The sequence below is a fragment of the Polypterus senegalus genome, chromosome 3, assembly GCF_016835505.1.
Source record: "Polypterus senegalus isolate Bchr_013 chromosome 3, ASM1683550v1, whole genome shotgun sequence".
NCBI lineage: Eukaryota > Metazoa > Chordata > Cladistia > Polypteriformes > Polypteridae > Polypterus > Polypterus senegalus.
This window is the reverse complement of record NC_053156.1, coordinates 278,727,041-278,741,954: the sequence shown is the minus strand read 5'-3', so window position 1 is coordinate 278,741,954 and position 14,914 is coordinate 278,727,041.

Here is a 14,914-nt window from a genome sequence, read left to right as displayed (position 1 = left end):
GATTTTTAGCAGTTTTTTAAAGTGTTCCACCGTATTAGCCTGGCAAGTTTCTATCGGTAAGCTATTCCAGATTTTAGGTGCATAACAGCAGAAGATTGGCTCCAGCAGACCCCCATGACCCTGTAGTTAGGATATAGCGCGTTGGATAATGGATTGGATGGATGGATGGATAACAACAGAAGGCTGCCTCACCACTTCTTATAAGTTTAGCTCTTGGAATTCTAAGCAGACACATATATTTTACACATACAGTATATTCACACTCATGTCATTAAAACCAGTTTTATGCTTGTAGCAGCATACAATACAAATGTCTAAAAAGCAGAAGCTAAACTTTACATACAGTTATCAGTAAAGTAAATGGAACTCAGAGGTCACAACTGAAAGCCTTCTGGGAATAATCTGAGATAGTGCATGCAGTGTGTTGCTTATACCAAGTGCACATGCATCGTTACAATAAATAAATATAATTATGTGTCAAAAGACGACAATGGAGCGACATTACCTGTCAATTATTGCTGCCAGGGCAATATATTATTTTGGCTTAATATTAGTTTGCATTTTTGTTAATATTAGTTTGCATATTTGTTAATATTAGTTTGCATGTTTGTTTGTAAAAATTTAAAAGGCTGCATTTAATAACAATTGTATTTATACAGTGGCTTTCCCATGCTCAAAGTGCCTAAATTATACATACAACAAAAAAGCAAAAGAGGTGTAAGACGTGTAAATTTAACACAAATTTTAACAAAAAGTTAAACAGGGATGAGCGACAGCAAGATGTGTGTGCCAGTGTCCCCTCCCTGTCATTAATCTTGAAATCTTTCCTCTCACTTCTTTTGTTTTCACTAATTAAGAATGAGACACAAACATCCAAAAAAAAGCCAAAAACAAATTTCTTCTATATTTGCATCGATGCCTGTTCACCTGAAATGATCAGTTTCAGTGCTATGTTTCTGAATAAAACCCAAGAAGAAAAAAACAGAATGTCTGGGAAGTAGTAGTCTGCTTCTGTCCACAAAAATTTCTGATGTTCTCAGTAAAGGAAAGTTTGCAATAGAAATGGCTGATGTGGCAGAATGAAAGTGCTCACAAACAAAAGGATGCATATTTTTGTACGGGCCAGCATGGTGATGCAGTAGTAATCATAATAAAATAGTATTTCTTTACATTTATATAGCAGGTGAACAAACTGGCATCCCAGCCGGTATGGACATTGCTACCTCACCTGGCCTGGAGGTCTTGATAACGGAAGGTCAGAGAGAGAGTGATATCTCCTTTCAATGCCAGGACGCATAGGTCGAAGGATGATGCAGCCACTACATCAGGAGTAGCATCCTTACAACCACTGAGAAGCATCCGGGATGGACTCAGGAACCTGTAAGGTCCACACAGTGGTCGCCTGCCTGCTATGGATAGAGCGTCCTCTCATACAGTAGGTGGCAGCATCCCATCTGACAAGCTCCAGTATGGACGCCCGCAGGACAGCATGGGAGTTGTGGTCCTATAGGCCTGATATTTCGAGTTCTGTGGGGGCCACCAGGGGGAGCTATTGGATACTGATGTTACATGGACCGTGGTAGTCCTGCTTGACCTGGAAGTGCTTCCTGAGGGCAATAGAATTAGCATCAGAAGTACTTCCAGGCCTGGAGTTAAAAGAGAGACATCCATATTCACTTGATGCAGGAAAGTTGGAATCGGGTGTGGATAGACAGAGTGGAGGTGGAGAAGAAGGAAAGGAAGAAAATAAGAGAAAGAGTTGTGATGCATTGTGTATCAAAGAAGTCCATATGAAGGTACTGTTTAATTTAAAAGCACTTTAATTGAACCGGGACTGTTATGGTGCAATTGTGTCCAGTGGTTTTGGGGTACTTGCACACCCCCTAGTGGCCACAATCACTATTCTCACTACTCTAAGCGCTTCACAGTGTAGTGCTGAGGTGTCACCTGCTATACTCAGGTCACAATCCAGGTGGTTTGTTGGGTGGTGGTCAGTGCATGCTCCAAACGTCTCTCTAAGTGCTTTACATAGAGAGTGGGGTAGCCACTACAACTACTAGTAATGTGTAGCATCCAGTTGGATGATGTGACATCAGCTATTTTGTGCTGTTAGGTGGTGAAGGGATGAGAGATAGTTAGCCATTTAGAGACAGGGGATAATTAGAGTGCCAGAATGACTAGGCAGTGGTGGGCAATTTAGTAAGGCACTAGGATACATCTTACTTTTCATGAATGATGTCCCAAGACCTTTAATGACTAAAGAGAGTCAGGGCCTCAGTTTTACGTCTCATCCAAAGGACAGCACTATTTGTACATTACCGAGTCAATGCTTGTATGGATTGGGTGTTGGGCAAGGTTGTGGGGTCCAGTGGCTGTGGGACATCTGTTGGTGAAGAAAGATTCAGGGATCTTGACTTTGCTGACGATGCTGTTATCTTCGCGGAGACAATGGAAGCTCTGATCAGTGCGCTCGAGAGACTGAGTGAGGAGTCTGAGTGTCTGGGCTTGCGAGTGTCCTGGATAAAAACCAAGATCCAAGCCTTTAATGACCTCTTGGGCACAGCCATCAGCAGTGTACCTGTCTGCAGAGAGAGCATTGACCTTGTCGAGAGGTTTACATACCTTGGCAGTGACATTCACGTCTCTGGTGACTCTTCCTATGGAATCAGTAGACGGATTGGGAGGGCATGGGGGGTCATGAGGTCGCTGGAAAAGGGTGTGTGGTGCTCCCGATATCTATGCAAAAGGACGAAGGTCCAAGTCTTTAGAGTCCTGGTCCTTCCTGTCTTGTTATATTTTTGCGAGACATGGACGCTATCCAGTGACCTGAGATGAAGACTAGACTCCTTTGGTACTGTGTCTCTCCGGAAAATCCTTGGGTACCATTGGTTTGATTTTGTGTCGAATGAGCGGTTGATCATGGAGTCCCGAATGAGGCACATTACCTGCATTGTGAGGGAGCGTCAGTTACGGCACTACGGCCATGTGATGCATTTCCTTGAGGGTGATCCGGCTCGTAAGATCCTCATTGTTGGGGACCGGAGTGGCTGGACCAGCCCAAGGGGTCACCCATGTAACACCTGGCTGTGGCAGATAGGGGGTCATTTCCGGGATCCCAAGTTGTTTCGTCGTGTAGTGGGTGTGGCAACGTACTGTACCAGTGCATGCTCCCCAACTTAACTTGACTTGATTTGAGTGTCCTTGTCACTGCACTGGGGCATTGGGATTAACACACAGGCCACAGGGTAAGAACCCCTTACTGGTCTCACCAACACTTCTTCCAGCAGCAACTCTTTTCCTGGTTGGTCTCCCATCTAAGTACTGGTTGCTGCCTCCCACATGAGGTGACCAGGGTTCAAGTTGGTCTCTACATGGAGTTTGAATGGTCTCCCTCTATCTTTGTGGTTTTCCTACAAGTATTAAAGTTTCCTTCCACAGCCCAAAGACATGCAGGTTAGGTAGGCCAGTGATGCTAAATTGGATGGTGATGTGTGTGTCTGTGTGTTCACCCTACAATGAACTGGCACAGAACTGGTACTTTGTGCAGAATGTGTTACTACCTTGTGTCTGCTACTGCTGCTTTTTGGGTTAGGCTCCAGCTTACCTCTGACCCTGCTCAGGATCAGCAGTTTTGAAACTGGACGGATGGATGTTAGCTTCTGATTTAAAAATTAGCTTGATCAAAAACCTGTAGACACTGTGGACATCTGGGAACTGAATTTTACCCCTCTACCTTTCACCCTAGGAGTCCTTATAGCACTAGCAAGCAAGAGACTGGTCCGGTGTTAGAATAATTTATATGTCGATCAGGTTTTATTTTTCATAACTCTTTTCACAGAACACACTGTCACAAGATTCACTTATATTACAGCCAGGGTTTATTCTCTGGTTTGTATTTATTTTCTGTTGTTTTTGAATGATTTTGTTTCATGTTTCTGTATTTTCAAAACTGTTTCTTTAATATCTATGTATAATAATTCTTATTACCCAGAATATAAGCAAACCTAGAAGCTGCAGATGCATCAAAATAACATTTTGTACCAATACACTGCATAAATGGTTGGAGATATTGATATCCACAAATCAGGTTTTAGTTATGTGTAGAATGGCTGACATGCTGCCTAAGATCAAAACAGTGCAGCAAGTTAATAAATTGTCTTGCTTTATGGTCACACTGACAGTATACATGAAAACTGAAATTGCCTAAAATTAGGAACCTGTCATAATTAAACCCAGCCACAGGGGATGCACAAACCAGTGTGTTTCTTTGTGCGAGTCCCAAGCTCGGATAAATGGGGAGGGTTACGTTAGGAAGGACATCCGGTGTAAAATTTTGCCAAATCAATAGGTGGACAACAATACAAATTTCGATACCGGATCGGCCCAGCCCCGGGTTAACAACAACCGCCACCAGTACTGTTAGCCAACAGGGTGCTGGCAGAAATTGGGCTACTGTTAGCCGAAGAAGAAGAGTGGGGAGATGTGTCCAGAGGCAGGAGGAGAGGACGAAGGTAAAGAGAGTGGAACTGAGGGTAGGAACTTTGAATGTTGGCAGTATGGCTGGTAAGGGGAGAGAGTTAGCAGATATGATGGAGAGAAGGAAGGTTGATATATTGTTTGTGCAGAAGACTAAATGGAAGGCCGGGTGGATTGGAGTTGGATTCAAATTGTTCTATCATGGTGTGGATGGGAGGAGAAATGGGGTAGGGGTTATTCTGAAAGAACAGTATGTCAAGAGTGTTTGAGGTGAAAAGAGTGTCAGACAGAGTAATGATTATGAAGCTGGAGATTGGAGGTGTGATAAAGTAAAGTAAGACGATTTTGGCCTTAGGGACTGCCCGGCATATTTTAAGGAAATTCCACTTCTCCATATGGGTCACATTGAAATACAAGAAAAAAGCAATAACCTTCTAAGAATCCATAACTAAAATAGAAATGATTTGATCCAAATATTCTTAAAATGTTCCACATGCCCACTTCTATTATACTTACTGTGAACTTTTCTGGATTATGGCCTCAGTCTGCTGTGAGTCTAAAATTTGTGTTGTCAGCAAGTATCACCACTTCAGCTTTTGCAATGTTTTCTTTTCTGATAGATATAGTGCCATTTTGTATATACTGCAGACCTTAAGTGTTAGTATGCATTGTGCATTTTCTCCTGTATGTATTTTTACAACAATTAGCTAATGCACGCTAAATAATTTTCAATTAAGATATTGTTAAATTACTACCCTGTTTATAAGTTATTTTGCAGTCCAGCTCCTAGCTTTCTAAACATAACATTTTTTGTTAGAATTTGCATTGTGGTTTCTGACTTTTATGTGTCACTTCCTTGACTGGCAAAAGTTTCAGTCACATGGGTGAAAGGCTCTTCAGAAGCTTCCAAACCTTTACATCTGGAAATCTCGAGAATTTTACTTTGACGGATTTAATTTTTTAATATGGTCCAAAAGCTGATGCATACAACCACACACTTTCTGAACGCAGATAAAACCTCAGCCTTTCTCGTGGACAGTCAGGATGTGAGCTATGCAGAGGTGATTGTGTCCTCAGATGTTATGGTCAAACAGCAGGAAACTGAAAAAGAAAACATAAAAGAAGCAGAGTGATCAACACCATTATATGCAGAATAAAAACACTCAGGTTGTAAACTTGTATAGTATGTGTGTGGTAACTGAGATCCAAGCATGAATAATATGAAATATTTATCAAGTCATTTATTAAGGTAGTAAATAGTGTTACACACCAATATATAACTTTATAAGGTCATTACTGTTGTGTGTACACCTTCTGTCTTGCCTGAAAAATATCAGAACAAATGACTAAAATGGCACTGAAATTCTTAGCCTGCAAACAAAGATGTAAACCTTATTTCACATTTAAGAGTGACAACACGCAGCAATTTTCCTTCTTGATATTTATTGTGTGTGTGTTCCAACAGTATTGTAACTAACTGCAATAATCACAAACTCTTGAAGCATCAGACAACCTTTCAAAATGAATTGAGCAGGCTGTACTTCCTCTTCTTCTTTTCCCACTCCACTCAATGGGGTCGATGTGCTTGATCCACCTTCTCCATACAGCTCGGTCCTGCACCTCCTTGCCAATTAAGCCCTTTTCTTTCAAATCTTCTTTTACTTTATCCATCCTCCTCTACTTTGGTGTCCCTTACTTTCTCGTCCCCTGTACTTCCATTCCTATCAGTCTTTTGCCCACGTATTCATTGTCTCTCCTCATTACATTCATTTTAATCGTAATTTAACTTAATCCTGATACTCTGTATGTTCAATCTCCTCAAAATAACTATTCATGGTGGCTCTAAAATCGGTACTGACCTCTACTCTCTTTTCTGTTTCTTTTTCCGGCCACCACCACCTACTCAAAGCTTCATGATGCTCAAACAATGATGGACGGATTAAAAGGCAGAAGTCTACGTGACCGTCATCATCATCAAGCCCTTCCGGGAGAATCCTAAATCCAAAGAGGACTGTTTCATTTATGTTAGGTAGAATGCCCAGAGGGGACTGGGCGGTCTCATGGTCTGGAATCCCTACAGATTTTATTTTTTCTCCAGCCGTCTGGAGTTTTTGTTTTTTCTGTTCCCCCTGGCCATTGAACCTTACTCTTATTTGATGTTAATTAATGTTGATTTATTTTGTTTTATTATTGTGTCTTTCATTTTTCTATTCTTTAATATGTAAAGCACTTTGAGCTACTGTTTGTATGAAAATGTGCTATATAAATAAATGTTGTTGTTGTTGTTGTTATTACATGTCCATACCACTTCTATTGAGTGTCTCTGCCACTTTTGTTGCACCTCTGATTGTCTCATTTCTTATTCTGTCCTTTTTTGTAACTCCACACATCCATTTCAACCTTCTCATTTCCGCCACATCTAACTTCTTTTCCTGCTTTCCCTTTACTGCCCATGTCTCAACTCCATACATCACTGCTGGTCTCACCAGTGTCTTAAAAACCTTACCTTTTTTCTTTGCCTTAATTCTTCCATCACACAATATTCCTGATACCTTCTTCCATTATTTCAATTCACACTGCAATCTTTAGGTTATCTCTGCATCAAGTTTTTCATCTTGGGCTACTACTGATCCTAGAGATTTAAATTTATTCACCTTTTTCAATGGCTGTCCCTGCAGGCTAATGTCTGTATCTTGACCACCATCATATATTCTGTCTTCTTCCTATTTATCTTGAAACCCTCTGGCTTGTAAAACCCTTCCCCATTCTTTCAATTTCTTCTCCACTTCCTCCTTTCTGGTGTTGCAAAACACAATGTCATTAGCAAAAAAGCCTGTGACAGGATGATTGGTCTTTTATTCCTTGATTCAATATGTCCATAATCAGATCAGAAAGGTAAGGTCTTGGAAGGAGATCCCAAGTGCAGATCTACTCTACCTGGGATCTAATCTGTTACCCCAACACTGATTTTAACCTTGATTCCACACTCCCTGATACATATTGAGCAGACTGTACTCTGGCTTCAAAATAAATCCAAATTTGTATTTATAAACCTTTGAAAGATTTCAATTCAACAGTTGCTAGTCACTCAAATTTCTTGAAAACCAATATAATTACAAGTCGTCAATGTATGTGTGGGTGCAGTTGTGTTCTTTTGCTTTTCTTTTCTAAAGAAAGGATCCAAAGCTGTGCCTACGAACATCTCTTCTAGCAATGAATTGCTGCCATGCAGTTCTTTTGTTCAAATGATGAAGATTTTCTTCATGGACCTGAAAACGTCCAACCTCTTTTAGTCTGTCTTGTGCTATGTTGGCTTGCGCCCATGTCCCTAATCTCCTGAAATCAGTAATGTATTGTTCTCTCATCTTCAGCAGATGTTGTAGCAATCTGACTAGATCTGATAAAACAATTTGTGCAAGTCCATTACTATTAGTGTAAGTGTTCCAATTTCCTCTGCTGCTTCAGTAGTTTATCTGAATGCATATTACACATGAAAGTGCAATGCACGTTCATTGATGTTCATCCATCCATCCATCCTCATCCGCTTATCCGAGGTCGGGTTGCGGAGGCAGCAGTTTGAGCAGAGAGGCCCAGACTTCCCTCTCCCCGGCCACTTCTTCTAGGTCTTCCGGTAGAATCACAAGGCGTTCCCAGGCCAGCTGGGAGACATAGTCCCTCCAGTGTGTCCTGGATCTTACCCGGGGCCTCCTGCCACTTGGATGTGCCTGGAACACCTCACCAGAGAGGTGTCCAGGAGGCATCCTGATCACATGCCCGAGCCACCTAATCTGACTCCTCTCGATGCGGAGGAGCAGGGGCTCTACTTTGAGCCCCTCCTGGATGACTGAGCTTCTCACCCTATCTTTAAGGGAAAGCCCAGACACCCTGTGAAGGAAACTCATTTCAGCCTCTTGTATTCGCGATCTCATTCTTTCGGTCACTACCAACAGCTCATGACCATAGGTGAGGGCAGGAATGTAGATCGACTGGTAAATTGCGAGCTTTGCCTTATGGCTCAGCTCCTTTTTCACCACGACAGACCGATGCAGAGCCCGCATCACTGCGGATGCCGCACTGATCCGCCTGTCGATCTCATGCTCCATTCTTCCTTCAGTCGTGAACAAGACCCCGAGATAATTGAACTCCTCCACTTGGGGCAGGATCTCCCTCCCAACTCTGAGAGGGCACTCCACCCTTTTCCAGCTGAGGACCATGGTCTCGGATTTGGAGGTGCTGATTCCCATCCCAGCCGCTTCACACTCAGCTGTGAACCGATTCAGAGAGGGCTGAAGATCACGGCCTGATGAAGTAAACAGGACAACATCATCTGCAAAAAGCAGTGACCCAATCCTGAGTCCACCAAACCGGACTCCTCAACCCCCTCAACACCCTGGCTGCGCCTAGAAATTCTGTCCATAAAAGTTATGAACAGAATCGGTGACAAAGGGCAGCCCTGGCAGAGTGCAACTCGCACCGGAAACGGGTTTGACTTACTGCCGGCAATGCCGACCAAGCTCTGACACCGGTTGTACAGGGACCAAACAGCTCTTATCAGGGGGTCCAGTACCCCATACTCCCGGAGCACCCCCCACAGGATTCCCTGAGGGACACGGTCAAATGCCTTTTCCAAGTCCACAAAACACATGTAGACTGGTTGGGCAAACTCCCATGCACCCTCCAGGACTCTGCTAAGGGTGTAGAGCTGGTCCACTGATCCGCAACCAGGACGAAAACCACACTGTTCCTCCTGAATCTGAGGTTTGACTATCTGATGGACCCTCCTCTCCAGAACCAACGAATAGACTTTTCCAGGGAGGCTGAGGAGTGTGATCCCTCTGTAGCTGGAACACACCCTCCAGTCCCCCTTTTTAAAGAGAGGGACCACCACCCCGGTCTGCCAATCCAGAGGCACTGTCCCCGATGTCCATGCGATGTTGCAGAGACGTGTCAACCAAGACTGTCCTACAACATCCAGAGCCTTGAGGAACTTCGGGCATATCTCATCCACCCCCGGGGCCCTGCCACCAAGGAGTTTTTTGACCACCTCGGTGTCCTCAGCCCCAGAGATGGGGGAGCCCACCTCTGAGTCCCCAGGCTCTGCTTCCTCATTGGAAGGCACGTTAGTGGGATTGAGGAGGCCTTCGAAGTACTCCCCCCACCGACCCACAACGTCCTGAGTCGAGGTCAGCAACGCAACATCCCCACCATATACGGTGTTGACACTGCACTGCTTCCCCCTCCTAAGACGCAGGATGGTGGACCAGAATCTCCTCGAAGTCGCCCGAAAGTTGTTCTCCATGGCCTTCCCAAACTCCTCCCATCCCCGAGTTTTTGCCTCAGCAACCACTGAAGCCGCATTCCGCTTGGCCTGTCGGTACCTATTAGCTGCCTCCAGTGTCCCACAGCACAGAAGGGTCCAGTAGGACTCCTTCTTCAGCTTGACAGCATCCCTCACCGCCGGTGTCCACCAACGGGTTCGGGGATTGCCGTCACGACAGGCACCAACCACCTTACGGCCACAGCTCCGGTGAGCTGCCTCAACAATAGAGGCATAGAAAATGGTCCATTCGGACTCAATGTCCCCCACCTCCCTCGAGGTCGAAGTTCTGCCGGAGGTGGCAGTTGAGGCTACTTCTGATAGGGGACTCTGCAAGACATTCTCAGCAGACCCTCATAATACGTTTGGGCCTACCAGGCCTGACCGGCATCCTCCCCCACCATCGAAGCCAACTCATTTAACAGCTCCACCCCTCTCTTCACCCAAGTGTCCAAGACATGTGGCCGCAAGTCGGACGACACAAACACAAAGTCGATAATCAAACATTGAAATGCACATATGAACACCCCTATGCTTGAACATGGTGTTTGTTATGGACAATCCGTGACGAGCACAGAAGTCCAATAACAAAACACCACTTGGGTTCAGATTGGGGCGGCCATTCCTCCCAATCACGCCCTTCCAGGTCTCACTGTCATTGCCCACATGAGCATTGAAGTCTCCCAGCAGTACGAGGGAGTCCCCAGAAGGTATGCCCTCTAGCACCCCCTCCAGGGATGTTAAGCTCTGGATATTGATCTACAAGGGCAGATTCAAGAGGTCCAATATCTGGAGTGTTCTTCACTTTCTGAAGGCTATGTAGACCTTCTTGGTCAAAGTGAGTAAGTTATAGCCATACGTATTACCCAAACTACTGCCAATGTGAATTAATGAGCTGGCTAGCAATTTATTGCTAAGATGACCTTACTCTTTGTCTCCAGGAAGAAAATAACTCGACAAATTTGTTACCAGTAATGAGACAGGCCACACAGCTTCCTCAAATATTTTTTTTCTTACTTTCATTCAGAACAAAAATTACTGGGCTCATCCAGTATTGGTCCTGGCTTTCTCTGCTTGGAGACTGGAGTGTCACACATAACTGAACAGTTTGCTGTTCTTCAAAGGCAGCTGCACACTGATGTACATTCAGTACATATACTCACTTGAAGAACTTCATAGTAACTCTCCACAGAAAACAAGCCAACCTACTTTCTTAAAAATAATACTGTTTCTTGAATGGCCCTTTACCAATTTGTGTGGTTCCTTACAGAATTATTGCTTGACTATTTCATTCTGGGAAGGGTTCTTTCATATGAAATTGGTTCTTGGGGTTTTGAAAATGTTCCTAATTGATGAACAAGACAGAAATCTTTAATTTATAGTAGGCTAGCTAGCAGGATACTAATAATTAATAATAAATAATAACAATAGTAGATTTTTTTTATATATCACCTTTTGTATGCAGCAAGAGTGCTTTTAAAATCAGGAACCTATTGAAAGTTTACCTATCTGTTCTGGTCTATTCCTTGCTATTTGTGGAATCTGTTAGGGACCTAAACACAGTTTCTTTCTGGAACCTTCTTGTGGTGGTTTCTGACAGGGACCAAAAATGGCTCCCTTATGGCACTGCAGTGAAGAACCAGTGATGGCTTCATAAATCTGCATTTCATATTTTAGTTTGCTGTATGTTTTTACAATTATTTTGATCTGATTTGCCAGGTTTTTATTTTAATGACTTAAAAGGATATCTTAAAATGAAAGATTTTACTGTATTGCATAAGAGAAAACATGGAAAAAAATATTTAGTATTCATTATTTTGGGGAACACTCTTATATTTATAAACCAAAATGGTCTAAGAACACACTCTTAAAGCAAATTTAATTTTAAGTTTTAATATTATTTAAAATGAATAAAGATTTTTAAAAATGTGAAAGCAAAGCAACTGTTTATATACTATAATTTGGTTTGTGACCACCAGTGCGCTCCTGCTCCCCAAACACCAGACACAACAGACATGGGCACAAGTCCAGCAGCACACAAAGCTTTTATTCAGGGGGAAACGTTTTCCCAGTTTCTCACCAGCACCAAGCACAGTACAGAATCACAAACAACACTTTTCTTCTTCCTTTTCCTTCTCTCTTCCACCTCCACTCTCTAGTTTTCAGTCGACTAGATTACTGTAACGCACTCCTCTCAGGACGTCCCAAAAAAGATTGCAACGAGTGCAGAATGCAGCTGCTAGAATCCTAACTAGGAAAAGAAAATCCGAACACATTTCTCCAGTTTTGATGTCACTACACTGGTTACCTGTGTCATTCAGAATTGACTTTAAAATCCTGCTTATGGTTTACAAAGCCTTAAATAATCTCGCCCCATCTTATATATCGGAATGTCTGACACGTTATATTCCAAATCGTAACCTTAGATCTTCAAATGAGTGTCTGCTTAGAATTCCAAGAGCTAAACTTAAAAGAAGTGGTGAGGCGGGCGGGCGGCCTTCTGCTGTTAGGCGCCTAAAATCTGGAATAGCTGACCGATAGAAATTCGCCAGTCTGATCCGGTGGAGCACTTTAAAAAACTGCTAAAAACACATTACTTTAACATGGCTTTCTCATAACTTCATTTTAATTTAATCCTGATGCTCTGCATATTCAATTAATTATCATTACTATTCATAGTGTTTGCTCCAAAATCCGTAATAACCCCTACTCTCTCTTTTGTACTTTTTTCCATTTTCTGTGGTGGTGATCTACGCCACCACCACCTAATCAAAGCACCATGATGTCCCTACATTGATGGATTAAAGGCCAGAAGTCCACGTGACCGTCATCATCAAGTCCTTCCATGAAAACCCTGAATACAATGAAGACTGTCTTCATTTATGTTAAGTTGAATGCCTAGAGGGAGCTGGCTGGTCTCATGGCCTGGAACCCCTGCAGTTTATTTTTTCTCCAGCTGTCTGGAGTATTTTTTTGTTTTTTCTGTCCTCCCTGGCCATCAGACCTTACTTTTATTCTATGTTAATTAGTGATCTCTTATTTTAATTCTTACCTTGTCTTTTTCTTTATTTCTTATTCTTCATCGTGTAAAGCACTTTGAGCTACATTATTTGTATGAAAATGTGCTATACTGTATAAATAAATGTTGTTGTTGTTGTCCACTCCTCCTTAGGCAAGCGTTGTCCTCTCCCTCCCGATTCTGGCTCCCAGAGTAATGGCAGACGGTTCCTTTAAAGTTGCACCCAGGAGCACCCCAGGTGGCCCACTAGCATGTTGTACTCTTGACGTACACTCAGGTGAGACCTAAGCCTGAGATAATAGGGCTCTGCAGCCTCCGCAGTTCCCCTTGGCAGCACCCACAGGACCCAACAAGGTTGCAGCGAACTCCAACTCTCAGCATGTCCTGCAGGAATCTATGGTCCCACAGCAACCCAGGGGTGCTGCCCTCTACTGTCCCTGGGGAGATAATACAGTTAACACGCTCTTTTCCCCGGTCCTTCTATCCAGGTGGAGTCCCGGCCAGGCAGGACTCCCAGCTATCTGCAACAGGTTACATGCAGTTTTTAATGGGTGGTGCAGTGCATTGCTGCCTTGCATTAAGGAGACCATGGTTCACATCCTGGATCCTTCTTATTTGGAGTTTGCATGTTCTCCCTCTGTCTTTGTAGGTTTCCTTTGGGTGTTCTGGTTTCCTCCCACAATCCAAAGACCTAGTGTGTGTTTGGTGTGTGTGTTCTTGCCCTGCAAGTACTGGCTGCCTGTCTAGAGTTTGTTTCGGCCTTATGCCTTATGCCAGGTGGGACTGGACCTCATGACCCTGGCCTGGATTAGCAAATGACATCAGATTTTAAATTCATTAACTTTGGATGTAATTAACGCACATTCCCTATTTTTGTGAAATTTCATTTTGTATTGGTCCTTCTTTTTTTGCATTTTATCAAAAGACAGATAGGCTGAAAGCATGCACTGATAGTGTGTTGCCACAACTGCCACACGATGAACCACTTCTGGATCCCAAAATAGGACATGAGTGCAGCTGTACAACGAGTGACACTGTATTATGTGTGTTGTTTTTTACAGTGGCTGGAGTGGTAGTCCTGCCACCAACCCCTGAGTTCTCCCTCCAAGTTGGAGGACCCACTTGCAGGGTTGATTGCAGGTTAACATCATACCCAGGACAGAACAATTGCAGGTTAAGGGCCTTACTCAAGGGCCCAATGGAGTGGAATCACTGCTGGCATTTACGGGATTTGAACCAGCAATCTTCTGATTGCTGGTGCAAGGCCCCAGCTTCAGGGCCACCACTCCATCCAATTTATAAAAATCTTTTGTATAATTCCTTATAAATAATAATAATAATAATAATAATAATAATAATAATAATAATAATAATAATTCATACATAACAATATCTGTGGTGGGTTGGCACCCTGCCCAGGATTGGTTCCTGCCTTGTGCCCTGTGTTGGCTGGGATTGGCTCCGGCAGACCCCCGTGACCCTGTATTCGGATTCAGCGGGTTAGAAAATGGATGGATGGATGGACATAACAATATAGCATTCAGCATTATTTCTTAATAATATACTAATACAACCAATGAATACATGCCAAGACCTACACTCTAAATAATATTTCAGGGGACTTTTAGCCAGTACTTAAATAAATGCGTGGTTGCAAGGTGCCATATCATGCTATAACATTTTCAGATCCCACTTACTCCTGAGCAGGGTCATTGGGGGCTGGAGCCCATCCTAACCAACACAGAGCACAAGGCAGGAACAATCCCTGGAGGTGAACATATTCACAATCACATACATACCCACTAGGGCCAATTTAGCATTTGCAATCCATCTCACCTGCATGTCTTTGAACTGTGGGAGAAAACCCACCGAAACACAGGAGGAACATGCAAACTCCATGCAGGGAGGACCCAAAATGTGAATCCTGGTCTCTTTACTGCAAGGCAGCAGTGCTACCACTAACACCTGCTGACACAATAATAATAGCAGTTACTTTAACTTTCTGTTGTAAATTATTTGAACTCCAAGCCATTACTTCATTGGTAAATAACACAAATTATGTTTTGTTAACTTAATGAAGTGAAGTTAGTTTCTCTCCACTT